The sequence below is a fragment of the Lygodium microphyllum genome, chromosome 23 (assembly GCF_053477565.2).
Source record: "Lygodium microphyllum isolate KBCC chromosome 23, Lygodium_microphyllum_v1.1.10, whole genome shotgun sequence".
In the NCBI taxonomy this organism is placed as follows: Eukaryota; Viridiplantae; Streptophyta; class Polypodiopsida; order Schizaeales; family Lygodiaceae; genus Lygodium; species Lygodium microphyllum.
The window spans coordinates 98,952,464-98,975,456 of record NC_141157.1 but is presented as its reverse complement, the minus strand read 5'-3'; positions in this window follow the sequence as shown (position 1 = coordinate 98,975,456).

Genomic DNA, 22,993 nt, shown 5'->3' with positions numbered 1-22,993 from the left:
TACATATCCATGTCTTGCTGCAGTCTTCTAGCCCTTTGCTCATGGTTGTTGGCAATTATGCTTTCTAGCGCTCTCTTGATAGCTCTTCTCTCTTCTTCCAGGTTAGCTACCACTTCCTCTATAGATCTGCCTTGGATCACAGTCCTGGTGAGTAGATCGTAGCCGTGGACTAGTTCCTGGATCGAGGTTGGAAATTCTCCTAAGTCTAATTGGTCTTCCCCTTGTTCGCCTCTTGATCCCGACATTGTTCCTGATTCCAGCTCCACGAGGTTGTCAATGAATCCAATCAGCTCCGGCAGCTTCCACTCCTCTATCTTGTTGCTTCCCATGTCTTCGTGTCTTATCCAGGTACTACTAGTAGGGCACTCAGGCACATGTCTAAGTCTTGGGGTCTTCTCCTACTAGTGGGTTCCTTAATGTTATTAGATATCTAGGTGTGTTCCTTGTTATTCGAAAGCAGCTGTGATCCTTACTCACACGTTGTGCTTAGTGCTTTCGTGGTGCTTGGTGCGAAAACAAGCTTTTCTCTTTTCTTGCTATGCAGAATTAGTGGAGCACAAGAGTGAAGTGCCGATGCAGAAAGCATTTAATGCAAAATCCACCTTGTTTCTACCCACATTCGCAGCCTAATTTGAGTTCTGAATTCGATTCCCGGCTATTCTACGGTCTTTCTATGGGTCTGTGCTGCGTTTTCGGTTCTGCCCTAAGTTTGATTGGTCTCTGAGGTTATAATGGGTCAAAGTGGGTCTTGGGGGTGTTCAGGGTTGTGTCCTGGGGTCAGGTCTGTGGCAAGGCCAGCAAAAGATCCTTATCTTTTCCTTCTGGCAGGATGGTCCGATTCTGGGAATCGGACAGAGCTGGTCTGACTCTGGGAGTCGGACGGTCCAATTCTTGCAATCGGATAGGTCTGGTCTGACTCTGATAGTCAGACGGGGTTCGTCCGATTCTGGGACTCGTCCGACCCTGGTGGTTTGATTCTGGGAATCGGACTAGGAGGGTGGTCCTACTTTCCAAGTTGTCCAACTATGGACTAGTCCGAGTCCGGCTACGATGGTCTGACTATAATGGTCCGACTCTAATGGACAGTCCGAGTGCCACATGGCACGTCCGATTCTGGGAATTGGACAGGTCTGGTCCGACTCTCTCAATCGGACGGTCCGATTCTGGGAATCAGACGGTTCGACTCCGGGACTCGGGTGGTCCGATTCTAAGAATTGGACCACTGCAAGTTGGTCCGACTGCGTCAGCGGCGGGCGCGATTCCGATGCGTTTGAATCCCTCTTAATGTCTGCTATACACAATCACTACAGACTTCCCATATCTGATTAGAGCACTATTGAAAAACACCAGACTCACCTGGAGCAGCACGAATCGATGGCACCTAGAATCATGGTAGCGTTTCCTCTTCCTATGAACCAGAAGCTCTCTCTCTCTCTCTCTCTCTCTCTCTCTCTCTCTCTCAAGGCTAACCAAATAAATGAGGTTTGTCCTGGCCTCCCAAGCCTCTTAAGGTCCTTTCCTAGCACTGCAAAACCTTACAACCAGTTCCCTTTCCTTGTTTCACCCAGAAACTTGAATCTAGTCCCCTGTTTCCCTATCTCCAGCAGTGGCCAGAACCTCTGTTTTCTCTTTTCTTACCCTAATCTAACATTAATCTAGTGCAGCCAACATGCAAAATAGAAATGCAGAATAGTAGTCCTAATCTAATGCTTCCAACAAACCCAAATACTTACTTGTTTCACGGATTAAACCCTCCTAAAGCTCCTAGTTATCTCGAGCACCGGTTCAGGCTGCAAACCCTACTTCTATGCTCGATTTGATGCACGTGGCGCTCAAGGCTCGATTCCATCGGTCCCGGAAATGGAACCAAAATGGAGGGGAGCTTCGAGCTCTACCCCGAGACCTACGGACCACTTATTACTCAAGTGTTTCGAACCGAGCGGCCATGGCTACCTCTCACATAGCCGACGTGCAATGCCTACCTTATGGGTGTAGTGAGCTTACCTTGATGCTTGTTCGAGTACTCTCCTCTTTCTTGCACACCGGTAGCCCCATGATCCTTGAGGCAAGCTCAAGCAACCTCAATCCCTCTCCCATGAGCTTCATCCTCCATAGCCATGCGCGAGACAAGAGAGGAGAAGAGAGGAGGAGAAGATGAAGAGAGAAGACAGAGAGCTTCTTCTCCAAGATCGCTCGCTCTCACACAATCACTCCCTCACTCCCTCACACTCTCTCAATCCCTCTCTCAAGCACAAGCAAGAAGGCAAGAAACAAGAGAAGAAGAAGAAGAAGCTTTGGCCACACACAAGAATGAGCTTTCCATTCACTTTTCAACTTTATATACATGCCCTACTTTTCATGGGCGGTCATCCCCCTTTTTTACATGGCCGGCCATTAGCCTAGGCCCATTTCTCATTTCCCACCGTTCTAGTCTATCCTGTCCCCAACTAATGCATACAATTTGCACAGGAATGAGCCTGGCACTCTCTTACAAGGTTTTGGAAGTGTTTTTGCACTTAATGGTGCGCTTTTATTCTTTTACTCTCCTTGGGCGACTCTAAGACTTCTTGAGGGTCGTGCTCGTGCATTTAATTTTTTCCAGGGTCTAGTTGCCAGTTAAGGCATCTTTTCCTTCTTTTCTTTTTTTTCCATTTCCCCTCCTCTGTGCTGTAGTAAACAAGGGGACAAAATGCCAAAACAGGTGTAGGTTCGCTTAACCCTTCCTTTGGTGGAGAAGGCGTTGGGACTGGAGCCAAAAATAGAGAAGAAGCAGAAGAGGGATGTGTACACCATGCTGAAGATGAGAAAGGAGGATGTGCTAACAAATGACAGCATCAGCATCCATGACATCCTTGATGCAAAAACCAGATTGCACGCAAAACTAGTACATGCACTCTTCTCCAGCCAACGCTACAATGCCTTGATGCACCAAATCAGTGTGCTTGTGCTGGAGAGCGTAGCAGTGCAGGAAGAGTAAAGGAAAGCTAAAAAGGAAAGGCAAAGAAGAGTTGCGGAGGAAGAAGAGGAACTAAGAAGGAAGGAGGAGGAGGACTTGGCCGAAGCCACATGACGGTCCATTGAGCAGTAGTGTAGGGCTGATGATCCGGGAGCTTGGAGCCAGCTGAGGGAAGAAGGGCCTAGCTCTAGCACGCAGGTACCAGAAGTCACGTGGCCCGCTATCCTTGAAGGCAAAGGCAAGGCCCTCCTCCATCCTATCCCCACCCTCATGGCATCCTCCACCGAACCAACCATCCTCACCCCTAGAATCCCCATTGGCATGGAGGTTTCCAACTTCGTGGCTTGGATGTAATATTTTATCAGTAAAGAAATGGCCCAGGGAAAGAGCACAGAAATCATGGCCACGGGGTAAAAGAGACCAGTCGCAGATGCTGAGTCGAGACAGACCAGAAATATCCGAGAGTGGAAGCCTCGACCACCCCAACCCACACAACAATGATGCCACCAACCAGTTACGACGAGTACATCTCCGAGTTGCTCTCCCAATTGGAGAGGGCAAAGGAGAAAAAGAGGATGGATGTGGCTGAGTTGGTGGCAGAAAAGGAATTAGTAGCCACCTTCCAGCTTGAGAAAATGCGCACAATAGCCATGCAACAACAATAGAGCTTTGATCTCAAGCAGGAATTAAAGGCCAAGGAAGACATGGAAGAAAGCTACAAACAGTGGCTCGAGGATGAGAATCAAGAATTGGTGCAGATGCAGTGGGAATACAAGCTTCTCTTGATGCAACATGGGGAATTGGAGGCGAAAACCGCCAACATTGAGCAAATGATGGAGGGACTAAATGCCAAAGAGGAGGAGAGAAAGCAAGAGAGGGAGTAGTGGCAAAAGGAGATCGAGTCTATGACTGATCAACTACACCTCGGAAGGAAAGAGCACAAGAATATGAGTAGAGAAATCAAAGCCCAGGAGCAAAAGCTCGTAACCCTAGCACAAAAGAGGGGGAGAGCATGGAAGGAATGAACAAAAGAGCAGAGGAATGGGCCGCGCAAAATGAGAAACAGGTGAAGACACTGGCACAACGCCTCGCTTTGGTGGAAAAAGAAAAAATCCTTGCAGAAAGTAAAGCAGATGCCGCCCAGATAGCCTTCAATGCCCAGCCACAAGCCTTCCTCAACACATTATTGGACATGACCCAGCCAGAGGGAAAGGATTCGTTGGAGGTGGTGCAGAAAAAATTGAGCATCACATACAGGGCCTTGCATGCGGGGCTACAGATGCCACCCCAACCTGAGAGGTGGGACTAAGCTTAGAAGAGCAACGAAAGTACCTACTACTGGCTGGCCTAACCCCGAAGGAATTGGATGCACTGGGCTTTGAGGAAGGATGAAGAGATAATCCCACAACCCCCCTTGCCGCATGTTCAAGAACAGAAACAGATTGATCCGCCCTCGAAAAGACAAATCACGCTAAGGGAGAGACTGAGAAAATTAGTTGAAGAAACTAGGAGGTAGTTAAGAGCCAAACCAGTCGTGCGGCCATTCGCACCCCTCCCACAGTGCCTTGATGACCTCTGTGCTGGATTCCACGTGGAGCTGGTGATTTGGGAATGGCAAGAAAACAAAAAGGACCCTTTCACCTTCAGCTTCCTCATTCCTAACAGCCTGCGGAGGGTCCTACCGATCAAGGTGATGGAGGAGGTGATTGCAACTAGCGGCCGACTAGGACAAAAATGGCTGGAAGAAAGGGAGAAGATCCCCACTCTGTGGGGCACAGAGGAAGCAGAGTTTTGGCAAGACAAGGTGTTTGAAATACCATATACTGTATAGGGCTACAACTGCCAACCCCTATGGAGGAGGCGAGTGTGCGATATTAGCATGCTCGCCTGGATGGCATTTTGTAACACCCTACCCTATGAGAGGAACAACCCCACATTCATGGAGTATCCTCGTAGGGTAGGTGTGGATTTTGTTGCCACCCTCCATGGGCGTCATGATTTCCCCATCATCTACAACTCCAATGCTGCCTCATTCAAGCATGCCCTCCTTTTTGACTTGGGAAGCCTAAATGATTCCATAACGTGCTTTCTTGCAAACTTCTCTTCATGCCCTGATCCAGCCTTTATAACTACATGTAATTATCTTAGGCTACTTAAGCTACTACTTAAGCAGGACCTGACCCCACAAGAGCGTGGCTTGCCTCCCCTCTTTTTTGACGCTAACGCCATTGGCAGTTGCACCATGGCGCATTTAATGATGAGAGCTAGCATTCTCCCCTCTTTTTTCCTAGCTCTCCTAGAGGATATGAACGACAGCCAGTTCACTAGGTGCAACCATCCCTTCCTCTCCACCACCTCCCTCCACGTCTGCATGAACCTCAAAGGGTACATGCAAAGCCATCAATTTTTGAGAAAATCCATCCGACACTTTTCTCTGCCTGAATCAGACAAGGAAGATTAGGTACATGCTATCGTTCTACTAGTATAATACCAAAAAAAAAACCAAGGAAGAGCAAGCGGAACATTACACATGGAATAACTAAAACAACTCACTTACACAAGCACTTAGCACCACATAAAGCACAATCAGTGCACCTAGGGGTCCTCAAGTTAGGCGTGCCCGGTGACCTCGGTCGGCCAGCTTTGCCCCTAATCCCCTAGCCCTTTTGCTCCCCCACTTCATGCTTAGGGCCCATCAAGGGCCAGACATACCTAGGGAGGTCCACTCGCTTATGGTTAGACCTGTCACCCTAAGCTACTCGCACTGCACCTCTTGCACGAATGGGGCCCCCAAGTGTGAGATATCACCCACGCTACCCTGTGGTTAGACCCAACTCCCCATTTCACCAGCATGGGCACAATGCACTACACGATAAGATAGACACCCCCCCTTAGGTGGAGCACTATACCCTGTCCTTGCAAGCATTACCAAGGTGACCAACCACCATTGACTTCGGAGGCCCCTGTCAACCACTTGCTATCCGTTTGACTTCTCCAACCAACCTTACTACCATGCTTCCACGAGCACCCGAGTTTACACGTTGCCCTACCCTTACACGACTGCTTCGCCAACTGCCTCTTAAACACCAATAGTCGACAAGAGTGCCATGGGACTGGTACCCATCTTAGAGGGGGGGTATATTAACCCCAAGCCGAGAAGGCGCAAGGATGAATGAAAAAGCGAAAAGAAGGCAAAGACATGTAGGCAGCCTCTAAAGCTAAGCCGGGGCCAAAAGTGTAGTTTTAAATAAAAGGTGCCTCAAAAACTCCAAAAACTCTTGTAAAGGAGCGTCAGGCTCCCTCCTGTGCCATTTGTAAAAGAATAGTCCAATATAGGCCTAGGGCATGAAGCAAAAAGAGGGAATTAGAAAAAGGGACCTTGCCACAATGGCTGGTCATGTAAAAAGGGATGGGTGCCCATGGGGTTTTAGGGTTTGTATATATAAAGTTCAAAAAGTGAATGGAATCTCATTCTTTGGTGTGTGCCCTTCTTACTTGTGTGTGCTCTTGAGAGAGGAAGTGTGAGAGTGTGAGGGAGTGAGTGAGTGGGAGTGAGGGATCAAGAGGGTGAAGCTCTTCACCGTATCCTATTCTCTTCTCTTCTCTTCTCTCCTCTTTTCTTCTCTTGCACGCGCGGCTATGGTGGATGGAGCTTGGAGATGGAGGAGGCTTGAGGATGCTTGAGCTAGCATCTAGGATTGTGGAGCTATTGGAGTGCGCCAGAGAGAAGGCAACTCATCTCGGCATCAAGGTAAGCTCACTACACTTGTAGGATTGATGGCGCGTCGGCTATGTGAGAGGTAGCCATTAGAGCTCACTTGGAATGCTTGAAACAATAAGCGGTCCATGGGTCTTGGCGGTTGAGCGAAAGCTCTGACATGTCGGTTGCCACATCACTTATAGTTAAATCTTGAGGGGGCACCCTCTTCAGGGCATCAACTTCCTATCAAATTCTGCTGCTTCTTAAGGAAATTGACATCAACTGCTGTTTGTCTACATTGTTCACTAATCATGCCAATATAGTGCTTCATCATATCCTTAACTTCGCCAAAGACATTTGAGGCACTTGACTCATAGCCGTGATTGTCTACCTATCATTCCATTGGTCTTACCACTTGATAAGGAATTGGCTATTGATTCCCTAGGACAACATTAGGATTTATTGCTTGGCTTCCAACACTTGGTGGAGCCATCTGACTAGCCAAAGGCATGATCACACAGGGAGGAGTTGGCAACATGGCCACATTTTGAATCAGGCTTCCTCCCCATTAGGAGGACTCATGGGTATCCCTTGGCCTCCATTCGTTAGTGCCAAAGTATTTCCAAACCCTAAACTTGGATTCGAGTTTGCCCTAGAGATATAGGCTGATTGTAATCGCAACTCTACCTCCTCTGATCGTGTAATATTTGTATCAATGTCAGCAAGAGAAACACTACTCAACTATACTTGAATGTTAAAATCCAGTCCATTCAAAAAGTATTGCAACTAAGTAGCAATATAGGTTTGCAACTTACAAAATACTTCCTTTAGTTTCTTGGCATACCCATGAACATTCTCATGAGGTTCTTGACATGTTATATTAAGAACGTGTAGCTAGTACTAACCTCCCCTTTCAGGGGCAAACTCTCTCAGAAGGCCACAAAGAATAAGTCAATCATAGTTATGGTTCAATCCTCTAGACTATGATACCATACTGCAGCTCGTCCTTTCAGAGTCATATTAAAGAATGTCATCAAGTGTTCTTCATCTTGGATTCGATTGTTAAACATTAACTTTTGGAATTCATTGATATGAAGTTCCACGTCTTCCTCTGCTAACCCATTAAAAATGGGTAGAGGAAACCCTAATGCTAGCAAGTCCAATATTCCTACTAGGATTGTAATGGGTTGTACCATAGTAACAACCAGATTTGCTAGAGGGGTTTGAATGATGGAAACTATTACTCCACTCGAAGTGGGTTGACTAACTCGAAGAGGGGAATTACTAGAACTTCCTCCTCCTAATAATGGACTATGCATAGGATTAGGGTTACTAAGACCTCGCCCTTGTAGGTATATTGGACCACTCCTTTGCAGAGAATATCTTCTAATAATTTTGGCCTGTCGTCTAGCCCGTTCAACTCTTTCTTGCTTCTGAAGGACGGTCTTTTGACTATATCTCATTGCCTTTTAGCATACACTAATAAAATGGTCCCTATTGACCGAGCTTTAGAAATTGCCACTTATTAGCATCTCCCAAAAAACACACCACCTACTCTATCGGGACCTAAAAAAGGCCTGACATTGGCTCTATGGCACTAGTCGAGCCTCTACTACAAACCTCAAACCACCCCACATGGCCTCATGGTGGCCAGGAGGATCTAAGAACTTTGGATTTGCATAATTTGTAGTCTAACAAATAATTATTTTCCCACACTTCTCAGAGGGAGTCCCTAAACATATTGGTGTTATACACCACATAGAACACACAAAGGGAGCGCCTCTCAACTGATCATCGCAGCTCCACTATGGCTCTCCTACACCTAGGGGATTGGCCCTAAGATGTGTCGTGAACATAGAACACATTCGAAACATAGTCTGCTCTTTTGATTGATTAATCTAGGAGATAATGAATAATCCTCACAATATAAACCCCAAGGAACCAAATATCTAGCCCTATAGCTTAGGGTACCTCACACTCTCCACATAGGTCATCATTCAAGAAAATAATTGCCATGCATCCAGGATATGATACCATATGGTGTGTGAAAATGCAATTGTGTATGACTATTGTACTCAAACAAGTTTATTCATTGAAAATCACCATTGTGAAAGTGCAAAAACAATTCTTTTCATGCTTTTCTTCTAATACGAGAGTGCTTCGGTGCTTAGAGCTAGTATCGAGCTTTCTTGTGCTACTAGACCCTTTTAATTTTAGACAACATCAAACCCTATATGACATGCATCATAAAACATCAGAATTCAACATATTTTAAACATTCAACAACCCCCTTCTCCCATTGTTTAAGATTTTGCATGTGTTGGTAAGTTTAAGGCGTATTTTTCATGTATTTTCCTTTTACAAAAGCGATAAGACTTACTTCAACAAAGAGATAGAGATGAACTAATGTTAAACCTCATGCTTTAGCTCTACCATACATTCACAAACATAAATCTTAATTTTCCTTATTTTTTTCTTATTTTTTATATTTTACTATTTATTTATAGAAAATCACTTATATTTATTGATTTTCTAGTTTTGATTGATTGATTGATTGATCTTACTAAGAATGATTTTCTTATCATGTTTCAACCCATAGAAACAACAACAAAACCCCAAAAAGCACATATTTTTTTCAAAATCGCATAGTTGCGGGTTTTGTGTGTTTAATATAAAATTATTATACGACTTATTTTTTATGATTTCCTCAACATGACTGATAAATCAGAGTATGGGCAATCAAATACAAGCATTTCTAACCATTTCAAACCAAATTTGATAATAAAACAATGAAATCTACATTTTTCTCAAAAAATCGCACATTATGACGTATGTATTTCACAATTGGGGACCTGTTGATGCTTTCCAACAACCTCACTGATGATCCATTCTACTCCTATCTACATCACTTTACGCTCCCACATTATCGCACAATCAAATTCTTCCATCTCAACCCATCCCCTTTTCTTTTACATTGATCTATGAGAATAACAAACCACAAGAGGAGAGAGGAGAGAGAGAAATACTAAAACCAGATCTTTTTGCTCAATGCATCATTTTTCTTCATTTTTGCAACGACGGATAGCAAAGAAATTAGAGATCTCATGCTTTGGCTCTACTCGCACCTAACAATTCAAGGCTAGTTGCTCCAAGGATTGAGATCAAACCAATAGGAATTCCTAGACCACCAGGACCTATAGTGAACCATCCACTAAGTGATGATCCAATGCACTTTGTGTTGAGAGAGAGAGAGAGTACGAGAGAGATACACAAGACATGCTCCCAAAGAATGATTCATATTGATGTAGAGTTAGTATATATAGGTGAGACCCAAGTCAAGTGAGAGATGATATACATAGTTGTAACATCCCCACTCAAACAAAGGTCTCTGGCTGCAAGTGAAAAAACCCTTGGGGAGAACAAGGGAAAAACCCGAGCCCCTACACATACCTACGATACAAAAATTATTTACTATAAAGTTTTCTTGAATACAATGATACATGCCTCAATCAGTGAGACAAGAACTTGGAACAATACCAAGTGCATGTCTTAATGAGCTAAAGCGAGTTCACTAAGAGCTTTTGTGAATATGTCTGCAACCATTTGATCACTGGGACAATGCTCCACCATAATGTAACCTGTCTTGACTTCATGTCGAACATAATGATAATGAATAGCAATATGCTTTGATTTACTATGTTGTATATAGTCTTTGGTAAGACTAATAGCACTTTGGTTATCGCATCGAAGAGGTATACTAGATGATGAAGGATGTCCCAAATCTGCAAGTAGTTGTCGAAGCCAAACTAGCTCGCGAACTGCTAATGATGCAGCAACATATTCGGCTTTAGTTGTAGAAACCGCAACACATCGTTGTTTCTTGCTGGACCAAGAAACCAAACATCCATTTATAAAGAAACAATTCCCACTTGTAGATCTCATGGATAAGTGTGAACTTGCCCAATCAGCGTCTGTATATCCAATAAGGTTAAGAGAAGTTGAAGAAGATAAAGAAGAATCCTCTCGACGACGATAAATAAGACCAAATTACTTAGTACCCTTGAGGTACTTAAGAATACGTTTTGCAGCACTCCAATGAATAGTGGAAGGGGAAGAAAGATACTGTCCCAAAAAATTAGCTGCAATAAAATATCTGGTCTTGTGTTTAAACCAATAAATTGAAGACAACCAACAAGATTAGCAAAAGGTTGATGAATGGCTGATTCTTCATTGCGTGTTGTAGATGTATCCTTGGTAGAGCTTGAAAGAATGGGAGTGTTGGCAGAGTGCGCATTTGTCAACCCAAACTTCTTAACAATATCATTAATAAACTTTGTCTAGCGAAGAAGAAGAATGCCTTGTTGTCGGTGTCATTGAACTTGAATACCCAAACAAGAATGTATCTCACCAAGATCCACCATTTCAAATGCAGTCGATAAAAGCTTCTTCATAGCATCCAAAAAAGCAATATTATTTGACACAAGAATAGTATCATCAACATATAGAGCAAGAATAATAAAATATTTGTCCTCCCTTTTGATGTAAAGATTTGGGTCAGCAAAACATGCAACAAAACCTTTAGATGTGAGGAACTGATCAATCTTAATATACCAAGCACGAGAGGCTTGCTTCAATCCATACAATGCACGATGAAGCTGGCATACAAGATGCTCCTTTCTTGCAATCATAAAACCTTCAGGTTGCTCCATATAGATTTCTTCTTCAAGATCTCCATTGAAAAAAGCCATTTTAACATCCATTTGGTGAATTTCTAGATCAAATAGTGTTGCAAAAGACAAAATCATACGAACAGTTGTGGAGCGCACAACGGGAGAAAATGTTTCTTGATAATCTACTCCTGCAACCTATGAGTAACCTTTTGCAACAAGTCGTGCTTTGAACTTATCAAACAAGACATCAGCTTTGGTCTTGGTTTTATAAACCCATTTACATTTGATAGGAGCACGATTTGGGGGGAGTTCAATAAGAATTCATGTACCTTTGGAGATTAAAGAATCGTACTCAGCTTGCATAGCTTCTTGCCATTGATCCCTTTGAGACGAATTGATAGCTTCCATATATGATATTGGATCCTCTTGGATAGACATAGCATCATCAAAGACATCATATTCAATAGAATAGAATCCATGCTCTATCTCAATAGGAAGATCAACATAGATCTCCAAATTTTCATTAATCTCCAAAATATTATCTTTATCTAGGGCTCCATTTCTTGCCATCTCTCTCTTGGGTTGCCAACCATTCTGTGTGGCATTGTCTAGCTGTGTTGTTTTCATATCTTGCTTTTCTCACTTTATATAATGCTCTACTTATAAATTTTACTTGAGAGGTTTTGGACTTCTTTTCTTTTTCCTTGTATTGTATCTCTAATCTCCTATACCACCATTGTAATAATTGCCTCATAGAATTGGAATCATTGATGTCACCTCCATGACCACTTGCCTTTTGAAAAGCACATCAAGCTTGCTAGTGAGATCCTTCAATGCCTTGAGTTGACCATACTGCCAAACTTCCTTGATTTGCAAAGTATGGACCATGTGCTTCAAGTATATGTTGCACAAGAAGAGAGATTAGAAACACAAACTAATTCGAAATGATGATATTTTTTTGTAGTGGTGACAATATTGACCATGTAGTGTGTTATGCTGTTTCTAGTCCATGCCTCCACCATGGACTTATGAAATTTAGAAACTATCTCTTTAAATGTATTAGCATCACCATCCCTAAACCCCAAATTTGTTAAGAGAGCTGCTAATCTATCTAGGTGTATCCACACTTCTACCTTCACAATCCTCATCTTCATCCCCCATTGCTCCAATCTGGAACAGCAAGGTCCCAACTTTTTCCATGCTTCATACTTCTTTGGTTGTTTTACAAGTATATTGTCTTCCTCATCTCAAGGTGGAGATATAAAATTCCTAGCCTTGGGTCTGGCAACGCATGGTTTACAAGGGATATTTCCTCATCTCGTGCTTTTTTATATCTACTTGGTCCTCGTGCAATCCAACTTCAGAGAGGACTTGTTCTACCTTCTTGCATCATGTAGCATCAACTTCTGACACGGGCTGCATCTTGTATGCAAAGCATATATATTCATATAGTAGCTTCTCAATTATTCTAACCAAATAATACAATATGCAAAAGTGAACCCTTGTTAGTGGTATTTCCAAAATAGGGCACCAGTTTGGATCCACTGGAACTAGCATTCTCATGACTTTCTGATCACATGTTGGAGAACCTTGTTGTACTACCTTGGCAATCCATTCTTTCTTTCCATCTTTTCCTTTTTTCCTAGTTTGCATGCAATATATGCACGAAAAGTTTACATTCACTACATGTGATAAACCAAACATACACTTCAATATTTTTAAGTTACCTACAATATGCCATTCAACTTGATAGTCCCCAGACCCCTTGATGTGTAAAATTGCTCCATTATTTTGCTATTGAATAAGACTCAGTATATTAGTGAGGTTAAAAGAAACTTTAAGTACTTCATTGTCCTCCTTTAGTACTTCAAATGGTGCAAGCCACCATATTTCATTCTCTGATTGCACATTGAAGTATAAAGGATGGTTTTCATCGATGTTGGGATCCAATGCTTGATTCATAAGTGTTGTACTCACATGTTCAAGTTTTTGCCTCTTAATAACCACACTCTCATCAAGTTTGAGGACAAACTTAAGCTTGCCTCTACATTCTTCCATAGACATATTGTAGAATTCGACCATAGCAATCTAAACCCTATATATATCTAATATAAAGTTGTTGGAATTCAATACAAAGGCAACTTCTTTGGAACCATACTTCAATATGTGTGTGTGTTTTAGATGTGTGCCCTCACCAATTAGTTCTAAAACTTTCTCATTTAGTTGTTTTCAAGTCTTCTTTTCGCATGAAATAGTTTTGGTAGAGGCATTACTCGCTTGGTTTTGAAGACTTGCTTAAAACCTGTATCCAACGGTTGATAGAGCATATTGTATGACTCAAAACTCATTCCCACCTTGTCATATAATCCTCGAGCATCTGTAGCAGTAAACAAGTTGCTCATATCCCTTAGATTTTCCAATGCATTTTTGACCATATCCTTGCTTAGGACTTTGGAAATAGTATCATTCTCTGCATGAGGGAACATATTTCTCATTGTAGTAGATTGAGCATATATTTGTCTATGATACTGTCCACTTTCTTTGGTTAATTGGTGAATTGGTTTAACTAATCGGATGTGCCGACGTGCTTCTTTGGTTTTTAAAGTGGGCCCAATCTCCAAATTTTTTGTGAGCTTCCTCTTTATGTTTTGATTCTCCTTCTCCAAGTCCATAACTTTAGACTGTAACTCCATATTATGCACATGTGTAGCATGCATGGTATCTTCAATGATAGACATTGCTTGTTATAGGCTTTGGTTCTCCCTATCCTTCTCAGCCAATAATCTATCCTTTTTCATCAAAGCCTACATATTCCCTTGTAATCTTATATGATATTTGTCAAGGCTTGATGAACCCTTGCTAATCCTTGTGTGACAAGTCTACATGTGTATCCATACAATCCTTCATTGCCTTAACAAACAAACTTTACGAATGATGTAATCCCTTCAAATTGTGGTGGCCTTTGAGTGACTCGGGTGGATAAATGCACCCATCAACCCAAAGGTCCACATTTTTTTCCTTGCATTTTTTTCTTGTTGCATCCTGTATCTGATTGCATCATCCCTTTCTAGAGTTCTTTTGAACATTCGTGCATATTCATCCTCCAATTGAAAGTGAATATCTCTCTTTCTCTTGGCATGCGCCTGTATTTTGCAAAGAAAAATGTATGCCAATTTTAACTTGGGGATTAACATTCAAATCACACAATTACACCCATTTGATTCACTATATCTGTGTTCTTTTTTACGTAGTTGGATCTTGTCTCTTTCTCTTGATTTCAATCATAATAGACCCTAATTAGTCTATAATCTTCACTTTTAATCTACCTCCAATTAGTATCAAATCCTATCTTCTATTCTATCCAAAATATTCACACACACACACACGCACGCACGCACACACGCACGCATGCACGCACGCACACACAAAACAAGAATTGATCAAAGATACTTAAACACATTTGTACAGAAGCTTTGACTATTGGAGAACAATAACATCATCTGATCTTTTTTCCTAATTTACTCTTTGTCACTCTATCACTTATTTTCTTAGTTCATCTCACATAGTCCTCTCTTCCCCCCTTCTCTCTCTAAGTCTCAGTCTCTCTCTCTCTCTCTCTCTCTCTCTCTCTCTCTCTCTCTCTCTATGAATTAATGCTTAAGGATTAAACAACAACTGTCAAGAATAATACCACCACAAAGATTTAAAAAATGAAGATACCTCCATTATCACTTGATTGCTTCTAGTATAGACTGTTGAAGAGGAAGATATCTTATAGCATACTATTGAAGAGGGAGATTTCTTTTAGCAGGGTACAGAGTGCTGTAGATAGAGATAATTTGATTTCAAAAAATGGTATCAAAACCACTCCTCAATGCTGCTTTAGAAGAATTCATATGCAAGAAACCATATTCTAGAGGGAAGGATAAGAGTACACAAAATTTGGGACAAAACTAGAACTTTGAGAGGGAATGAAAAAATGCCCAGAAATAGGCATTAATTGTTCAAAAAAGATAAAAATTTACAAGGAAACTTTGATGTTAAAAAGGTGTCTCTAGGTAAAAAATAATCTTAAAATATAGTGTGTACGTCATTTTATATCATTTTTTCACTTTTACCCTTTCAAGAAGCGAGAATGAGAATGATTCTAATATATTTTAATATTGAAAAGTCATGAGGGTATTAAAGAGTTGTATATCAATGATTGGCTCCGTTTTTAGAGAAAATAGAATTGTATTTTTTAAAGTTATGAGGCTTTTGAGAAAAAGTGACATTATCCTACAATTTGGGAATAAAATAATAGATAGAATCTATTGAAAATACAAATACAAGATTTGCTTGATTATAGAAGATCTCTTTTTATAATATTATTTTGGAATCTCTTTTTAGAGAGAGAGAGGTGAGAGAAACCCCTTAAGGGGCAAAAAAGAGAGTCCATACTTCTCCTAATGTCAACTTCGTTGCTTCCTACCTAAGCCAAGCACCATTTCGGAGACAAACTCCTACTTCGCCACTCAATTTGGAGCATGCGAGCAATCAAGCTTGAATCCGTTGGTCTTTACAGTGGAACCAGAATGTCATATCTATTCCTAGCAACCGTCGAGACCCTGCAGAACTGCTTATCAAGTCAATCATTTCAAGCCAGTGGTAATGGCTACTTCTCATATAGTCATGCACACTCTCGCACAAGGATGTAGTGAGCTTACCATTGAATCAGATCGTTGTAGTCATTTTCCTTGAATCCTTTGATGGCTCCATGATTGAAGGCGCTTGCTCAAGCAAGCTCCATCTCTAAGTTCTAAGCTCCAACCTCCATAATCGCGCACATGAGAAAAGAGAAGAGAAGAAGGAGGAGAAGAAGAGAGGAGAAGAAGAGCTCCTCCATGGTGCCTCACTCTCACACTCCCTCTCTCCCTCTCTCATGCACAAGAAGAAGGTACGAGCAAGAACAAGAAGAGAGCTAGTTTGCACAAACACCAAGAATGAGCTTATCCATTCACTTTTTGACTTTTATACATGCCCTTATCCCCTTGGGCACCCAACCCTTTTCCATGACTGACCATCTGGTCTTGGTCCGCTTTTTCACTTTCTTTCCAAAAATTTTCCTATTCTCAAGGCTCTTTTACATGCGCTCATTTACAACTTGCGGAGGGAGGCTGGGGCTCTTTTACAAGAGGGTAAATGTGCTTTATTTCTTGCATGTCTTGTTCTTGATTTAAAAAAATTCCCTACACTTCTTGGTCTTCTTTTTCCAATAAGCTATCTTTTTATGCTCCGTCATAAGTCTATTTGCACCTTTGTGTCGTTTTGAGGCTAACAAGATGACTATGGTAAGTTCAAGATGCCCCAACCTACTAAGTACAAATGAGAGAGAGATGGGTTGATTTTGAAAAGATGGATTGCACAGGTAGATAGATACTTGAAGTATGCTATAATCACTAAAGACAAGAAGGGATAAGAGGTAGTCATCTACTTAGAGGAGGACATTGCTAGCTAGTATTTACTAGAACATGCACAAGGATGCATTGTCTTTTCATGGGAAGAATTTCAAGAGGAACTCAAAGACTACATTCGGGATGGAAAAATTCAAAGTTAGAGATTGGTGAAATCTCAATTAAACACAAGGAAAGATAAAAGCCTTATGTTAGCAAGTATAGGTGGTTGATGTTGTAACTACCCAATATGGATACATACACAAAGTACATGGATTTCTATTTAGCATGCAAGAGTGGGCCATGAGAGACATTGAAAGACAGGAACCAACTAGTTTAGTAAAGGCCATGAGGATGGTTGAAAGACTAGTCGACATAGAAGCGAGGAGAACCACCCAAGGGAGTCAAGCTAGATTCAACACCAACCTTACCACCAACTCTTGGACCCTGAGATCCAATCCCCAAAAGATCCCCATCTCAAAGGTATAAGGTCAAATCTCAGGAATAGCCCCAGACGCATCCTAATCCACCTTGGTACCAAGAGGAGCAATTGGATGGTGGAGAAACAACCACTATAGACTTGACTCCTAGTGCATCTTATGGGTTTGCAGGATCAAATACGTCATGGTGGAGACCCCAAGCCTCAACCATAGGGGTTAGATGTTTCAAGTGCCGGGGACCCCACTGTTAAAATAGATGTCCCATGCAAGATATAGCCTCAACTAGTGGGTCTAGGGTAGTAGTCACCAGTGCTTTAAAGCCACAACTCTCATGAATCCAAGAAATCCCCAATGGAAGTGAAGAGAGCCTAGACCACCTAAGAGTGGGGAAAATTAGTGCACATCCCCAATGCATGGTGGCTCGGGTAGCAGCAGTACAACACTTATACCTTAAGGGAAGTGTGAGTGAAGGGCATCAAGCAATCATGGTAGACACAAGAGACACCCACAACTTTATCACACTAGATTGTGTAGCTAAACATGGACTCAAATTGTCTAAGTTCCCAGAAGGATTAATAGTAACCTTTACACAAGGAGAACCAAAGGAGGTCAAACAAGTCTTTGTTGTGCAAGTGGAATCAGGTAATGGAAGGCTAGACTTAACTTTCTAGTCATATCCATGGACGATTTTGAAGTCATTCTAGGCCTAGAGTTCTATGACAAATATGCCATTACAATGTTTGAAAAAAGAGTTAATGAAATGATGTTGGATAAGCAAGGAGAGGGTGTAAGAGTACCATGTAAAAGAATGCAACTCCTAGGCATGATATCAATCAAAGTGCAAATGAAAGAGAGAAAGCATGGAGTCTCATGCCAAATTGCGAAGCTAGTACCTAATAAATCAGGAGCACCATTCTAAGTACCGCCTCCACAAGTTATCAATATTTGACTCGCATCATGACCTACAATGATAAACAAGTGGAGAAACTAATGGGACCTAAAATGGGCCGGCTTTGACTATGGAACTAGCTAGACCTCATACACACAAGAGACCACCCCACCACATGGCCTCGCGGGCCAGGAGTGTCTAAGACTCACTCTACACTAAATGCTAATGCTAATTCTACATTTGTATTAGGTCATAGTCCAATGTTTACTATCCCTTCTCCTTAGAGGGAGATCCCATAACATATAGGCATAATTCCTTGTAACACAAACATAGAGAAGCACCTCTCAACTGACTGCCGCGGCTCCACTGTGACTCTCCTACACCCCGGGGATTGGTCCCAAGATGCGTCGCTTCAACATAAAGTACACACGATAAAAGCTCCACTCTTTCATTTTGAATGTATTCTAGTAGATACCATGTGTCCTTACCAAACAATTTCCAAAAACGATCGACTATCCTATAGATTAGGTCGTCTCACACACTCAAGCATAGGTCATCATAACGAAAAATAGGTGCTATGCATCTAGTTCTTTGTATTCTGATACCATGGTTGATATGCACATGCAAAAGTGGATGATCCTAAAGTGCTCAAACATAATTTTCAATTAGAAATGTGTCGTGCACAATCAGGATTTCCAATGCTCATTTACTAACTCATTGCGACGATGTAAGGATAGCACCGAGACAATGCTCATGCTACTATCCTCTTAATTAAAATACAAGGAACCCTATATCATGATATGCATAAGAAAAATCAGCAATAAACATCACCCAAATCGCATCATTTAAACACCCCACCCTCTACTTTTAGGTATTGCTTCTATTGCATAGGTGTAGGGATTCATTTTGTCATGTTTTGATGTATGAAAAGTGATAAATCACAAACTTTGACAAAGAGATAGGGAAAACTGAGGCTAAACCTTATGCTTTTCCGGTATCATACATTCACAAACACTCATTATATTTTTTCTTATTTTTATGAAGCGTATTTTTATTTTTCTCTATTTTTTCTTATTTTTTAGCATTTATTTATTAATAAACACGATTTTTTGATTTTTCTTATACCAATCATTTTAGCTTACAAAAATTCAATTTTATTTTCCATTTTTCCCCATAGGAACACATTCATCCACCCGAAACGACAAAACCATCATTTTACCCTTAAAAACCACATTTTGGGTTTTGGAGATTTAAATAGCGCATGTAAATCATTACAAAATTAGAATATCCTGATAAACAGCAATTAAACACTATGCAACCAGCACTGAAACAAATTTTCACTGCATAAGAACATCATTTGGACCATTAATGATAAAAAAATAGCCATTTTCCTTCATAAAAGAGAATTACCGATTTTACCTTTAGTTGCGGGTTTTTAAAAATCTGATTTGGGATAGCAAAACAACCCACCATTGATGCTCAGTCCATCTCCAATCATCCATCTTCAGCCCCACTCGATTTAGAAGCAATTCGATACCACGCCGAAAAAGCATTCATCAATTGGGCTTCTTCCACATGAATTGCCTCTTTAGGGGAGAGAGAGGGAGGAGAGAGAAATACTAATTTCTAATCTTCCCATCTAAGCAGCCATTTCACGGGCCGAAGGCGTCAATGGAGAGTGAAGGAAGCAAGCAAGTCATTGCTGCAATCAGTTTATAGGGTTGCATGGAAGTGGCAATTGCCCCTCTCTCTCTCTCCCTCCATGAATTCCGTGCTTGCAAGAAGGGCGTCAATTTTTTCTTCACACCATGACAAAAACACCCCTCCCCCCTCTCAACCCTCTCTCCCATGGGGTCTTTAATACCCCACGGAGTTGGGATCAATGGCTGTGGTTGAGGCCGAAAAAAGGAGTGCATCTTGACCTCTACTTTTTAACAAAGTAAACCCAGTCAACATAAAAAACTCGCCCACCAATAGTAATCCCAACCAATCGGAAAAGTGGGGGTTGACCAAGGAACCATGTCTCGAATTTCCACGTGGTTTGTTGAGACGACCAAAAGTAAACCCATCCAACCTTGTAACGCAACCAGTTCGGCGGAATTGATTGCATGGGCTGCCAATGCAAGGAGATAATAGATTCTGTGGGGCCCACCTTTAATGGGGCATTCAAGGAAGCGGCTTGTAGGTTCCTGAAGAAAACTAACTCTAATACGAGTTTTTGAATCGTAGATCAAAAGTAAACCTAGTCATTGTGGTAAACCCGGCCTTCGAAGTAAACTATGCCAACCTGGAACCGAAAGCCAAAAACTCTCGGTATAACTCATAGGAAACTCTCGGTATAGCCTACAGGAAACTCTTGCACACAGGGCACAGGGTGCATTCGTGAGATATTTTGAACAAAGGTCCCATATTGCTACCAAATATGAGCTCATGACATCATCTGAACGAAGGTTTGAGGTCGTTTGTCATTTGCTGCTCATGGCTTCCACAATAAGGTGCACATCTCTCTCTCTCTTTCTCTCATGTTTGCATTGGACGCATTGTGACATTGGCATGATGTTTTGGTCATACGTACATATGTAGTCAACACGCATGGATTACGAAAAGTGACATTGAGATCGATGATCTTGACATCAAGGAAGAAACATCAGATGGATCATCAAGCGATGAGGTTGAGATACTTGATTTCTTTAGTGGAGACAATGATTCGGCACCACAAGAAAGCACTATCAATGCACCAAGCCCAGCTACCTATACCTCATCGAAGTACTTCTCTTTCGATAGAGAGACTTACGGCTTGATGGTTAGTGATTTGAGCGGGGGATTACGGCTTGATGGTTAGTGATTTGAGCGGGTAGAGGGCCAGAGGGCCATCACATTGGAGGTGCTCAAGCAACTCCATAGGAGGGAGTTGCTCGACTTGAAGAAGTGGAGAAGGATCAGAGAAGGTCTTTGCATTGGTAGAAATGGAAATGGACACATTATATTGGCCTTGAAATCAGAGCCATCGTTGCGCATTGCATGTATAGAGGAGTGGGAGAGCATATTCCTTGAAAATCACATAAAAAGGTTACAGGTGCTCACAAGAGTATCAATGTCACAATTGATTCCATCAAATCCACGTGGTGTACTGACTTGAGAAGGCATGGCATTCCTCTTGCGTATGTGAGAGATCTCATCGGTGGGTGTACTTGTAAGGTGTCCATAAGGCCATGTGGTTATGACCACCCATTTCTATTTCATGGGAAGGTTTTGGAAAGAAGAGCACCCATCTTGGAGCTTACTACAGATAGATCTCTTGTCGAGCGAAGGCTTAAAGAAACCATGATTGAACAAAAGTCAGGTTGGGCAAGGTCCGCTCGACTAAAAAGCATGGTTTAGGGAAGACAATAGTGGAATATACATGTCATCGCAATGGTAGAGCAACTCAAAAGGGCTCCCAAATCCGTAGGTTGCAAACCTCGAAGAAATGTGGTTGCCCTTTCAAGGTGGAGATCGAGTACAAAGATAATCTCCATGATGTCACTATACGGGTCCATGGACCACACGAGGGTCATGTACCTGGATCTCATGCTAACTTGTATCACTTGCAAATGCATCCAGCTGTGATTGATTGCTGCAAGGATGACCTGTTTGATGTTGGGACATGTCGCCATGTCACCAAGATGAGCCTAACCAAGGAGCAATTTCATTTGAAAAATGCATCTCCGTTGGATCATGCCATTTATAGGTTCTTCATGATACCAAGGGAGGTGCAAACACTATCATGCCAAATGCGAACTAAAGGTATGTTGCCTTCTAAGCCATTGCTCTATGATATTAGGTTGCTTTTGAGCCTCAATGTTTTGCGTATCTTGCAGGAAATCTTTCGAATGATGATTGGACGACAATGTATTTGGAGGCTCTCTGTCTACAAGATTAAAACAAGGTATTTGTCATATTCTCATTAATGTTTATACGTTGCGAAAATTGGTACATCTATTTGATAGTGTCATCTACATGGTCCTTTAGGTACTCTATTGCCAACCATACAATCCTCATGCAAAAGAGGAAAAGGACAAACCATTCGTACTGATAGTCTAGGACGAATGGATGTTGCAAATGAGTAAGAGGTTCTCAAAGAACAATGCTTGGGCAATCGATAGCACATTCAAGACCAATGTGTTTGGTCTTCTACTTTATGCGACGGTTTTACCAAACCAACATGGGGTGGGTATCCCTATTTTGGTTTATGCTATGCACTAGTGACAATGGGTCAAACCAAGAGATTATGGCTTTGCAAATCACCATGAGACTAGTCCTCTTTAGGATGGGAGATATTCGCCTTGCTGCCCTAGTGATTGATAAGTCCCAACCAGAGCTGGAGGTGCTCTCGAAGATTATTCTGGAAGACCCTCATTATTGGACCACTGATTACCTTGGTACATCAACATGCATGTCATATTATTCTATGCTTGTTCCACACAAAGAAAGCATGGGTTGAAAATCTCTTGCCATAGGTACACCTTTTCATAATTGTTTTACTTTTAAGCATTATCTTTTTGTGAATTTCTTGAGCTTGACAGTGAGAACTTCACATGTTCTTGCGTGAATCAAGGTCCCTGCAGATAAGCGTGATCATGTGTATGCATCTTTGTCCAATCTTATGCATTGCCGTACAAAGTCGCAGTTTGATGATATGTTTGATACATTACCAATGGATGGTGTGGGAAAGATTGTATTTGGCATGCAAGATGGCCCAAGCTTGTGGTCGCATGTTTCCACATGGCAATATCGACACAACCAACCTCATTGAGAGAATTTGGCAATATATCAAGTACACTCTACTTGATGCTAGGATCAATAGGTCCATTTTGGATCTGCTACACGCCCTTGTTGATGACTTGTCATCGGGGTCTAGATTGGG